The sequence below is a fragment of the Salvelinus alpinus genome, chromosome 2 (genome assembly GCF_045679555.1).
Source record: "Salvelinus alpinus chromosome 2, SLU_Salpinus.1, whole genome shotgun sequence".
Classification (NCBI taxonomy): domain Eukaryota; kingdom Metazoa; phylum Chordata; class Actinopteri; order Salmoniformes; family Salmonidae; genus Salvelinus; species Salvelinus alpinus.
Window position 1 is genome coordinate 105,712,804 of NC_092087.1, and position 14,189 is coordinate 105,726,992.

A 14,189-nucleotide genomic window follows, 5' to 3' on the forward strand; every position below is an offset into this window, starting at 1 on the left:
CAGGTTAGGACTGGGGCAGGGGAATCTGGTCCTAGATCAGTGGTTAGGTTAGTATCTAATGGTTCAGGTTAGGACTGGGGCAGGGGAATCTGGTCCTAGATCAGTGGTTAGGTTAGTATTTAATGGTTCAGGTTAGGACTGAGGCAGGGGAATCTGGTCCTAGATCAGTGGTTAGGTTAGTATCTAACGGTTCAGGTTAGGACTGGGGCAGGGGAATCTGGTCCTAGATCAGTGGTTAGGTTAGTATCTAATGGTTCAGGTTAGGACTGGGGCAGGGGAATCTGGTCCTAGATCTGTGGTTAGGTTAGTATCTAATGGTTCAGGTTAGGACTGGGGCAGGGTAATCTGGTCCTAGATCAGTGGTTAGGTTAGTATCTAACAGTTCAGGTTAGGACTGGGGCAGGGGAATCTGGTCCTAGATCTGTGGTTAGGTTAGTATCTAACGGTTCAGGTTAGGACTGGGGCAGGGGAATCTGGTCCTAGATCAGTGGTTAGGTTAGTATCTAATGGTTCAGGTTAGGACTGGGGCAGGGGAATCTGGTCCTAGATCAGTGGTTAGGTTAGTATCTAATGGTTCAGGTTAGGACTGGGGCAGGGGAATCTGGTCCTAGATCAGTGGTTAGGTTAGTATCTAAAGGTTCAGGTTAGGACTGGGGCAGGGGAATCTGGTCCTAGATCAGTGGTTAGGTTAGTATCTAACGGTTCAGGTTAGGACTGGGGCAGGGGAATCTGGTCCTAGATCAGTGGTTAGGTTAGTATCTAATGGTTCAGGTTAGGACTGGGGCAGGGGAATCTGGTCCTAGATCAGTGGTTAGGTTAGTATCTAATGGTTCAGGTTAGGACTGGGGCAGGGGAATCTGGTCCTAGATCAGTGGTTAGGTTAGTATCTAATGGTTCAGGTTAGGACTGGGGCAGGGGAATCTGGTCCTAGATCAGTGGTTAGGTTAGTATTTAATGGTTCAGGTTAGGACTGGGGCAGGGGAATCTGGTCCTAGATCAGTGGTTAGGTTAGTATCTAACGGTTCAGGTTAGGACTGGGGCAGGGGAATCTGGTCCTAGATCAGTGGTTAGGTTAGTATCTAATGGTTCAGGTTAGGACTGGGGCAGGGTAATCTGGTCCTAGATCAGTGGTTAGGTTAGTATCTAACGGTTCAGGTTAGGACTGGGGCAGGGGAATCTGGTCCTAGATCTGTGGTTAGGTTAGTATCTAATGGTTCAGGTTAGGACTGGGGCAGGGGAATCTGGTCCTAGATCAGTGGTTAGGTTAGTATCTAATGGTTCAGGTTAGGACTGGGGCAGGGGAATCTGGTCCTAGATCAGTGGTTAGGTTAGTATCTAATGGTTCAGGTTAGGACTGGGGCAGGGGAATCTGGTCCTAGATCAGTGGTTAGGTTAGTATCTAATGGTTCAGGTTAGGACTGGGGCAGGGGATTCTGGTCCTAGATCAGTTGTTAGGTTAGTATCTAATGGTTCAGGTTAGGACTGGGGCAGGGGAATCTGGTCCTAGATCAGTGGTTAGGTTAGTATCTAACGGTTCAGGTTAGGACTGGGGCAGGGGAATCTGGTCCTAGATCAGTGGTTAGGTTAGTATCTAATGGTTCAGGTTAGGACTGGGGCAGGGGAATCTGGTCCTAGATCAGTGGTTAGGTTAGTATCTAATGGTTCAGGTTAGGACTGGGGCAGGGGAATCTGGTCCTAGATCAGTGGTTAGGTTAGTATCTAATGGTTCAGGTTAGGACTGGGGCAGGGGAATCTGGTCCTAGATCAGTGGTTAGGTTAGTATTTAATGGTTCAGGTTAGGACTGAGGCAGGGGAATCTGGTCCTAGATCAGTGGTTAGGTTAGTATCTAACGGTTCAGGTTAGGACTGGGGCAGGGGAATCTGGTCCTAGATCCGTGGTTAGGTTAGTATCTAATGGTTCAGGTTAGGACTGGGGCAGGGGAATCTGGTCCTAGATCTGTGGTTAGGTTAGTATCTAATGGTTCAGGTTAGGACTGGGGCAGGGTAATCTGGTCCTAGATCAGTGGTTAGGTTAGTATCTAACGGTTCAGGTTAGGACTGGGGCAGGGGAATCTGGTCCTAGATCTGTGGTTAGGTTAGTATCTAATGGTTCAGGTTAGGACTGGGGCAGGGGAATCTGGTCCTAGATCAGTGGTTAGGTTAGTATCTAATGGTTCAGGTTAGGACTGGGGCAGGGGAATCTGGTCCTAGATCAGTGGTTAGGTTAGTATCTAATGGTTCAGGTTAGGACTGGGGCAGGGGAATCTGGTCCTAGATCAGTGGTTAGGTTAGTATCTAATGGTTCAGGTTAGGACTGGGGCAGGGGAATCTGGTCCTAGATCAGTGGTTAGGTTAGTATTTAATGGTTCATGTTAGGACTGGGGCAGGGGAATCTGGTCCTAGATCAGTGGTTAGGTTAGTATCTAATGGTTCAGGTTAGGACTGGGGCAGGGGAATCTGGTCCTAGATCTGTGGTTAGGTTAGTATCTAATGGTTCAGGTTAGGACTGGGGCAGGGGAATCTGGTCCTAGATCAGGGCTGGGGAGGGTTATGTAACAGGACTTATCAGATGAGATTGTAGCTGACCTGATAGGAAGTCCAAAGAGCACACACACACACACACGCCCCCACACACACACACACGCCCCCACACACACACACACGCCCCCACACACACACACACGCCCCCACACACACACACACGCCCCCACACACACACACACGCCCCCACACACACACACACGCCCCCACACACACACACACGCCCCCACACACACACACACACACACACACACACACACGCCCCCACACACACACACACGCCCCCACACACGCGCACACGCCCCCACACACAGCTGACCCAGCAGTTTCGAACCAGCTAGTTGGAAATCATGGACACAATATTAAACCTCGTCCTGGACTAAAACACACTTTCAATGGACATTACCCATAATGCAAGTTGAGTCCAGGCCCCGTATTCACAAAGCGTCTGATAGTTGGAGATTGACATCCAGTGTTATTTCATTTAATGTTTATTTGAACAGGGACAATATAAAATCCAATCAAATCAAAGTTTATTTGTCACGTGCGCCGAATACAACAGTGGACCTTACAGTGAAATGCTTACTTACAGGCTCTAACCAATAGTGCACAAAAGGTATTAGGTGAACAAAAGGTAGGTAAAGAAATAAACAACAGTAAAAAGACAGGCTATATACAGTAGCGAGGCTATAAAAGTAGCGAGGCTACATACAGACACCGGTTAGTCAGGCTGATTGAGGTAGCATGTACATGTAGATATGGTTAAAGTGACTATGTATATATGATGAACAGAGAGTAGCAGTAGCATAAAAGAGGGGTATACTATATATAACACAAGTGTCAGAAGTGGGAAGTGATGCGTTGCACCAGATTTAGCCAACAGCTCATTTAAATCTGCAGTCCTCAAAGTACATAGATATATGCTATGTCAGGTTATGTCATGTCAGGTTATGTCATGTTATTCTCTATAGATCCCATTGGAGATGGACATCCAGGGTTATGTCATGTCAGGTTATGTCATGTCAGGTTATGTCATGTTATTCTCTATAGATCCCATTGGAGATGGACAACAAGGACATTCTGATGCTCAAACGACCAATCAAACTGAGGCCGGAGCCCCATAGCAACACCCCTAGCAACACCACTGCTGCCTTTCTGAAGAGTCCACTAACAACATGACCAAATGCAGAAGTAACCTACCCTACCCTACAGTACCCTAATCTACCCTAGAACACCCTGCCCTACCCTAGAGTACCCTAGAGCACCCTAACCTACCCTAGAGTACCCTACCCTACAGTACCCTACTCTACCCTAGAACACCCTGCCCTACCCTAGAGTACCCTAGAGTACCTTACCCTAGAGCACCCTAACCTACCCTAGAGTACCCTACCCTACAGTACCCTACTCTACCCTAGAACACCCTGCCCTACCCTAGAGTACCCTACCCTACAGTACCCTACTCTACCCTAGAACACCCTACCTTACCCTAGAGCACCCTAACCTACCCTACAGTACCCTACTCTACCCTAGAACACCCTACCTTACCCTAGAGCATCCTAACCTACCCTAGAGTACCCTACCCTCTCCTAGAGTACCCTACCCTACCCTACAGACCCTACCCTAGAGTACCTTACCCTAGAGCACCCTAACCTAACCTAGAGAACCCTACCCTACAGTACCCTACTCTACCCTAGAACACCCTGCCCTACCCTAGAGTACCCTAGAGTACCTTACCCTAGAGCACCCTAACCTACCCTAGAGTACCCTACCCTACAGTACCCTACTCTACCCTAGAACACCCTGCCCTACCCTAGAGTACCCTACCCTACAGTACCCTACTCTACCCTAGAACACCCTACCTTACCCTAGAGCACCCTAACCTACCCTACAGTACCCTACTCTACCCTAGAACACCCTACCTTACCCTAGAGCATCCTAACCTACCCTAGAGTACCCTACCCTCTCCTAGAGTACCCTACCCTACCCTACAGACCCTACCCTAGAGTACCTTACCCTAGAGCACCCTAACCTAACCTAGAGAACCCTACCCTCTCCTAGAGTACCCTATCCTACCCTAGAGTACCCTACCCTACAGTACCCTACTCTACCCTAGAACACCCTACCCTCTCCTAGAGTACCCTACCCTACCCTACAGTACCCTACTCTACCCTAGAACACCCTGCCCTACCCTAGAGTACCCTAGAGTACCTTACCCTAGAGCACCCTAACCTACCCTAGAGCACCCTACCATCTCCTAGAGTACCCTACCCTACCCTACAGTACCCTACTCTACCCTAGAACACCCTATTCTACCTTAGAACACCCTACCCTACCATAGAGAACCCTACCCTGGAGTACACTACCCTACCCTAGAGTACCCTTCCCTACCCTGGAGGACCCTTCCCAACCCTGGAATACCATACCCTACCCTGGAGTATACTACCCTACCATAGAGTACCATACCCTACCCTGGAGAATACTACCCTACCCTGGAGTACCACACCCTACCCTGGAGTATACTACCTTACCGTAGAGTTCCCTACCCTACCCTGGAGTATATCACCCTACCCTGGAGTACCACACTCTACCCTGGAGTATACTACCCTACCCTGGAATACCATACCCTACCCTGGAGTATACTACCCAACCCTGGAGTACCAAATCCTATCCTGGAGTATACTACCCTACCCTGGAGTACAAAATCCTATCCTGGAGTATACTACCCTACCCTAGAGTACCCCACCCTACCCTGGAGTATACTACCCTACCCTGGAGTACCACACCCTACCCTGGAGTATACAACCCTTCCGTAGAGTACCAGACCCTACCCTGGAGTATACCACCCTACCCTGGAGGACCCTCCCTACCCTGGAGTATACGACCCTACCGTGGAGTACCCTACCCTGGAGTATACTACCCTAGAGTACCATACCCTACCCTGGAGCATACAACCCTACCCTAGAGTATACTACCCTACCCTGGAGGACCCTACCCTAGAGTTTCCAACCCTACCCTGGAACACCCTACCCTAGAGTATACCACACTGCCCTGGAGTATCCCATTATACCTTGGAGTACCCTACCCTCAAGTTTTTTATTATTTTTATTTCACCTTTATTTAACCAGGTTGGCCAGTTGAGAACAGGTTCTCATTTACAACTGAGACCTGGCCAAGATAAAACAAGGCAGTGTGACATAAACAACACAGAGGTACACATAAACAAACCTAGAGTACCCTGCCCTACAACACCCTACCCTAGAGTACTCTACCCTATAGTACCCTACCCTAACCTAGAGTACTCTACCCTATAGTCCCCTACCCTACCCTAGAGTACTCTACTCTATAGTACCTTACCCTACCCTAGAGTACTCTACCCTATAGTACCCTACCCTACCATAGAGTACTCTACCCTATAGTACCCCACCCTAGAGTACTCTACCCTATAGTACCCTACCCTACCCTAGAGTACTCTACCCTAGAGTACCCCACACTACCCTAGAGTACTCTACCCTATAGCACCCTACCCTACCCTAGAGTACTCTACCCTATAGCACCCCACCCTACCCTAGAGTACTCTACCGTATAGTACCCTACCCTACCCTAGAGTACTCTACCCTATAGTACCCTACCCTAGAGTACTCTACCCTATAGTACCCTACCCTAGAGTACTCTACCCTATAGTACCCTACCCTAGAGTACTCTACCCTATAGTACCCTACCCTAGACTACTCTACCCTATAGTACCCTACCCTACCCTAGAGTACTCTACCCTATAGTACCCTACCCTAGAGTACTCTACCCTATAGTACCCTACCCTACTCTAGAGTACTCTACCCTATAGTACCCTACCCTACCCTAGAGTACTCTACCGTATAGTACCCTACCCTACCCTAGAGTACTCTACCGTATAGTACCCTACCCTACCCTAGAGTACTCTACCCTATAGTACCCTACCCTACCATAGAGTACTCTACCCTATAGTACCCTACCCTACCCTAGAGTACTCTACCGTATAGTACCCTACCCTACCCTAGAGTACTCTACCCTATAGTACCCTACCCTACCCTAGAGTACTCTACCCTATAGTACCCTACCCTACCCTACCCTAGAGTACTCTACCCTATAGTACCCTACCCTACCCTAGAGTACTCTACCCTATAGTACCCTACCCTACCCTAGAGTACTCTACCCTATAGTACCCTACCCTACCCTAGAGTACTCTTCATTGCAATATGAATGTTCAATAGGCACTATAGGCTGAGTTGTGAGGTGATTTCCCACAGTTAAAGTCCCGCAATAAGAGCTACGATGCTAATATTTGTGTAAACTGTTTAGAATTGTAATCTGTGGGTGTCAATGAGTAGGCTGGTACCCCATGTCACGAACCCAAGATCCATAAGGCTGGTACCCCATGTCACGAACCCAAGATCCATAAGGCTGGTACCCCATGTCATGAACCCAAGATCCATAAGGCTGGTACCCCATGTCACAAACCCAAGATCCATAAGGCTGGTACCCCATGTCATGAACCCAAGATCCATAAGGCTGGTACCCCCTGTCATGAACCCAAGACCCATAAGGCTGGTATCCCCTGTCATGAACCCAAGATCCATAAGGCTGGTACCCCATGTCATGAACCCAAGACCCATAAGGCTGGTACCCCATGTCATGAACCCAAGACCCATAAGGCTGGTACCCCCTGTCATGAACCCAAGATCCATAAGGCTGGTACCCCATGTCATGAACCCAAGACCCATAAGGCTGGTACCCCATGTCATGAACCCAAGATCCATAAGGCTGGTACCCCATGTCATGAACCCAAGATCCATAAGACTGGTACCCCATGTCATGGACCCAAGATCCATAAGGCTGTACAAATTCTGTGATACATTTTGTGATTTTTTTTTCACGTTAATGTCATATAAAGCAATAAAAAGTCATATGTGCTCAGTTTTAGGACAAATTTAAGCAGAATACATAATACAAAAACAATTGGGCCATTTTCCACGGTAACAGTGCAGGAATTGGTCAAAATTACGAAGCCGCTTTTGAATGGACCCGTTTATGCACTAAAAGTGCGGGGATTGGTCAAAATTGCGAGCTCTCGCATAATCTGCGCTGATTGGTTGATTTTGCATTGAATTATGCGATCTCGGAAACCTGGAGGGACTGATTAAATTGTCCAATTGTGGCATGATTCCACAATTTATATCCGTTTGCATCAGTTCCAATGGGCTACTTTTATTTTGAACCCAAACAGCCGATTCTACTATTGTTGCTCAGGCACACACACACACACACACACACACACACACACACACACACACACACACACACACACACACACACACACACACACACACACACACACACACACACACACACACACACACACACACACACACACACACACACACACTCTCTCTTTATATCCGTTTGCATCAGTTCCAATGGGCTACTTTTATTTTGAACCCAAACAGCCGATTCTACTATTGTTGCTCAGGCTAATGATGTTCACAACACACAATAAAGAGATAGGACGGAGACTGTGTGAGAGGTGAAAGCGAAGCAGGGAGGGATGGTGAATGATTCACAGAGAGAGCAGGGGCATATTCATTACGGAAACCGTTTAACGTTTAAGAACTAAATGGAAGCACACAGAGAGCGCAGGGGCATATTCATTACGGAAACCGTTTAACGTTTAAGAACTAAATGGAAGCACACAGATCAAAATGAGAGTTTCTATTGGGATAAATTCAGGTATGTCCCTCCACGTTTCGTTCGGTTTGCTTCCGTTTCAAGGCAAATTATTTCCAAAATAGTTATGTGAAACCACACTGTTATTCTAATAAATGGTTTTATTTAGTTTAGTAGAAGCTCATGTCTTAAGGATCCTAAATAATGCCATAGATTACATTAAAAATATATTAAACTAGACGGCAAGAAAAGTATGACGTAAGATGCAAACCTGGTATTCCAACTGATTATAAGCTGCAATATTATCTTCTGATTCAAAATGTTTTTCTTATGTTGTTCTTTCCTAAAAAGGTACTAAACAGACTCTGCCCTTGGAAGGGAGAGGGCTGATACTCGGTTCCAGGAACCGAGTATACAGTAGCGAGGCTATAAAAGTAGCGAGGCTACATACAGACACCGGTTAGTCGGGCTGATTGAGGTAGTATGTACATGTAGATATGGTTAAAGTGACTATGTATATATGATGAACAGAGAGTAGCAGGAGCATAAAAGAGGGGTATACTATATATATTATATTATATAACATAAAAGAGGGGTGTAGTATATATATATTATATTATATAACACAAGTGTCAGAAGTGGGAAGTGATGCGTTGCACCAGATTTAGCCAACAGCTCATTTACATCTGCAGTCCTCGAAGTACATAGATATGTGCTATGTCATGTCAGGTTATGTCATGTCAGGTTATGTCATGTTATTCTCTATAGATCCCATTGGAGATGGACAACAAGGACATTCTGATGCCCAAACGACCAATCAAACTGAGGCCGGAGCCCCATAGCAACACCCCTAGCAACACCACTGCTGCCTTTCTGAAGAGTCCACTAACAACATGACCAAATGCAGAAGTAACCTACCCTACCCTACAGTACCCTAATCTACCCTAGAACACCCTGCCCTACCCTAGAGTACCCTAGAGCACCCTAACCTACCCTAGAGTACCCTACCCTACAGTACCCTACTCTACCCTAGAACACCCTGCCCTACCCTAGAGTACCCTAGAGTACCTTACCCTAGAGCACCCTAACCTACCCTAGAGTACCCTACCCTACAGTACCCTAATCTACCCTAGAACACCCTGCCCTACCCTAGAGTACCCTAGAGTACCTTACCCTAGAGCACCCTAACCTACCCTAGAGTACCCTACCCTACAGTACCCTACTCTACCCTAGAACACCCTGCCCTACCCTAGAGTACCCTAGAGTACCTTACCCTAGAGCACCCTAGCCTACCCTAGAGTACTCTACCCTACAGTACCCTACTCTACCCTAGAACACCCTGCCCTACCCTAGAGTACCCTAGAGTACCCTACCCTAGAGCACCCTAACCTACCCTAGAGTACCCTACCCTACAGTACCCTACTCTACCCTAGAACACCCTGCCCTACCCTAGAGTACCCTACCCTACAGTACCCTACTCTACCCTAGAACACCCTACCTTACCCTAGAGCACCCTAACCTACCCTACAGTACCCTACTCTACCCTAGAACTCCCTACCTTACCCTAGAGCACCCTAACCTACCCTAGAGTACCCTACCCTCTCCTAGAGTACCCTACCCTACCCTACAGACCCTACCCTAGAGTACCTTACCCTAGAGCACCCTAACCTAACCTAGAGTACCCTACCCTCTCCTAGAGTACCCTATCCTACCCTAGAGTACCCTACCCTACAGTACCCTACTCTACCCTAGAACACCCTACCCTCTCCTAGAGTACCCTACCATACCCTACAGTACCCTACTCTACCCTAGAACACCCTGCCCTACCCTAGAGTACCCTAGAGTACCTTACCCTACAGTACCCTACTCTACCCTAGAACACCCTATTCTACCTTAGAACACCCTACCCTACCATAGAGAACCCTACCCTGGAGTACACTACCCTACCCTAGAGTACCCTTCCCTACCCTGGAGGACCCTTCCCAACCCTGGAGTACCCTTCCCTACCCTGGAATACCATACCCTACCCTGGAGTATACTACCTTACCGTAGAGTTCCCTACCCTACCCTGGAGTATATCACCCTACCCTGGAGTACCACACTCTACCCTGGAGTATACTACCCTACCCTGGAATACCATACCCTACCCTGGAGTATACTACCCTACCCTGGAGTACCAAACCCTATCCTGGAGTATACTACCCTACCATAGAGATCCATACCCTACCCTGGAGTATACCACCCTACCCTGGAGTACCATACCCTACCCTGGAGTACACTACCCTACCCTGGAGTACCATACCCTACCCTGGAGTATACTACCCTACCCTAGAGTACCAAACCCTACCCTGGAGTATACTACCCTACCCTGGAGTACCATACCCTACCCTGGAGTATACTACCCTACCCTAGAGTACCAAACCCTACCCTGGAGTATACTACCCTACCCTGGAGTACCAAATCCTATCCTGGAGTATACTACCCTACCCTGGAGTACCAAATCCTATCCTGGAGTATACTACCCTACCCTGGAGTACAAAATCCTATCCTGGAGTATACTACCCTACCCTAGAGTACCCCACCCTACCCTGGAGTATACTACCCTACCCTGGAGTACCACACCCTACCCTGGAGTATACAACCCTTCCGTAGAGTACCAGACCCTACCCTGGAGTATACCACCCTACCCTGGAGGACCCTCCCTACCCTGGAGTATACGACCCTACCGTGGAGTACCCTACCCTGGAGTATACTACCCTAGAGTACCATACCCTACCCTGGAGTATACAACCCTACCCTAGAGTATACTACCCTACCCTGGAGGACCCTACCCTAGAGTTTCCAACCCTACCCTGGAACACCCTACCCTAGAGTATACCACACTGCCCTGGAGTATCCCATTATACCTTGGAGTACCCTACCCTCAAGTTTTTTATTATTTTTATTTCACCTTTATTTAACCAGGTTGGCCAGTTGAGAACAGGTTCTCATTTACAACTGAGACCTGGCCAAGATAAAACAAGGCAGTGTGACATAAACAACACAGAGGTACACATAAACAAACCTAGAGTACCCTGCCCTACAACACCCTACCCTAGAGTACTCTACCCTATAGTACCCTACCCTAACCTAGAGTACTCTACCCTATAGTCCCCTACCCTACCCTAGAGTACTCTACTCTATAGTACCCTACCCTACCCTAGAGTACTCTACCCTATAGTACCCTACCCTACCATAGAGTACTCTACCCTATAGTACCCCACCCTAGAGTACTCTACCCTATAGTACCCTACCCTACCCTAGAGTACTCTACCCTAGAGTACCCCACACTACCCTAGAGTACTCTACCCTATAGCACCCTACCCTACCCTAGAGTACTCTACCCTATAGCACCCCACCCTACCCTAGAGTACTCTACCGTATAGTACCCTACCCTACCCTAGAGTACTCTACCCTATAGTACCCTACCCTAGAGTACTCTACCCTATAGTACCCTACCCTAGAGTACTCTACCCTATAGTACCCTACCCTAGAGTACTCTACCCTATAGTACCCTACCCTAGACTACTCTACCCTATAGTACCCTACCCTACCCTAGAGTACTCTACCCTATAGTACCCTACCCTAGAGTACTCTACCCTATAGTACCCTACCCTACTCTAGAGTACTCTACCCTATAGTACCCTACCCTACCCTAGAGTACTCTACCGTATAGTACCCTACCCTACCCTAGAGTACTCTACCGTATAGTACCCTACCCTACCCTAGAGTACTCTACCCTATAGTACCCTACCCTACCCTAGAGTACTCTACCGTATAGTACCCTACCCTACCCTAGAGTACTCTACCCTATAGTACCCTACCCTACCCTAGAGTACTCTACCCTATAGTACCCTACCCTACCCTACCCTAGAGTACTCTACCCTATAGTACCCTACCCTACCCTAGAGTACTCTACCCTATAGTACCCTACCCTACCCTAGAGTACTCTACCCTATAGTACCCTACCCTACCCTAGAGTACTCTTCATTGCAATATGAATGTTCAATAGGCACTATAGGCTGAGTTGTGAGGTGATTTCCCACAGTTAAAGTCCCGCAATAAGAGCTACGATGCTAATATTTGTGTAAACTGTTTAGAATTGTAATCTGTGGGTGTCAATGAGTAGGCTGGTACCCCATGTCACGAACCCAAGATCCATAAGGCTGGTACCCCATGTCACGAACCCAAGATCCATAAGGCTGGTACCCCATGTCATGAACCCAAGATCCATAAGGCTGGTACCCCATGTCACAAACCCAAGATCCATAAGGCTGGTACCCCATGTCATGAACCCAAGATCCATAAGGCTGGTACCCCCTGTCATGAACCCAAGATCCATAAGGCTGGTACCCCATGTCATGAACCCAAGACCCATAAGGCTGGTACCCCATGTCATGAACCCAAGATCCATAAGGCTGGTACCCCATGTCATGAACCCAAGACCCATAAGGCTGGTACCCCCTGTCATGAACCCAAGATCCATAAGGCTGGTACCCCATGTCATGAACCCAAGACCCATAAGGCTGGTACCCCATGTCATGAACCCAAGATCCATAAGGCTGGTACCCCATGTCATGAACCCAAGATCCATAAGACTGGTACCCCATGTCATGGACCCAAGATCCATAAGGCTGTACAAATTCTGTGATACATTTTGTGATTTTTTTTTCACGTTAATGTCATATAAAGCAATAAAAAGTCATATGTGCTCAGTTTTAGGACAAATTTAAGCAGAATACATAATACAAAAACAATTGGGCCATTTTCCACGGTAACAGTGCAGGAATTGGTCAAAATTACGAAGCCGCTTTTGAATGGACCCGTTTATGCACTAAAAGTGCGGGGATTGGTCAAAATTGCGAGCTCTCGCATAATCTGCGCTGATTGGTTGATTTTGCATTGAATTATGCGATCTCGGAAACCTGGAGGGACTGATTAAATTGTCCAATTGTGGCATGATTCCACAATTTATATCCGTTTGCATCAGTTCCAATGGGCTACTTTTATTTTGAACCCAAACAGCCGATTCTACTATTGTTGCTCAGGCTAATGATGTTCACAACACACAATAAAGAGATAGGAGGGAGACTGTGTGAGAGGTGAAAGCGAAGCAGGGAGGGATGGTGAATGATTCACAGAGAGAGCAGGGGCATATTCATTACGGAAACCGTTTAACGTTTAAGAACTAAATGGAAGCACACAGAGAGCGCAGGGGCATATTCATTACGGAAACCGTTTAACGTTTAAGAACTAAATGGAAGCACACAGATCAAAATGAGAGTTTCTATTGGGATAAATTCAGGTATGTCCCTCCACGTTTCGTTCGGTTTGCTTCCGTTTCAAGGCAAACTATTTCCAAAATAGTTATGTGAAACCACACTGTTATTCTAATAAATAGTTTTATTTAGTTTAGTAGAAGCTCATGTCTTAAGGATCCTAAATAATGCCATAGATTACATTAAAAATATATTAAACTAGACGGCAAGAAAAGTATGACGTAAGATGCAAACCTGGTATTCCAACTGATTATAAGCTGCAATATTATCTTCTGATTCAAAATGTTTTTCTTATGTTGTTCTTTCCTAAAAAGGTACTAAACAGACTCTGCCCTTGGAAGGGAGAGGGCTGATACTCGGTTCCAGGAACCGAGTATACAGTAGCGAGGCTATAAAAGTAGCGAGGCTACATACAGACACCGGTTAGTCGGGCTGATTGAGGTAGTATGTACATGTAGATATGGTTAAAGTGACTATGTATATATGATGAACAGAGAGTAGCAGGAGCATAAAAGAGGGGTATACTATATATATTATATTATATAACATAAAAGAGGGGTGTAGTATATATATATTATATTATATAACACAAGTGTCAGAAGTGGGAAGTGATGCGTTGCACCAGATTTAGCC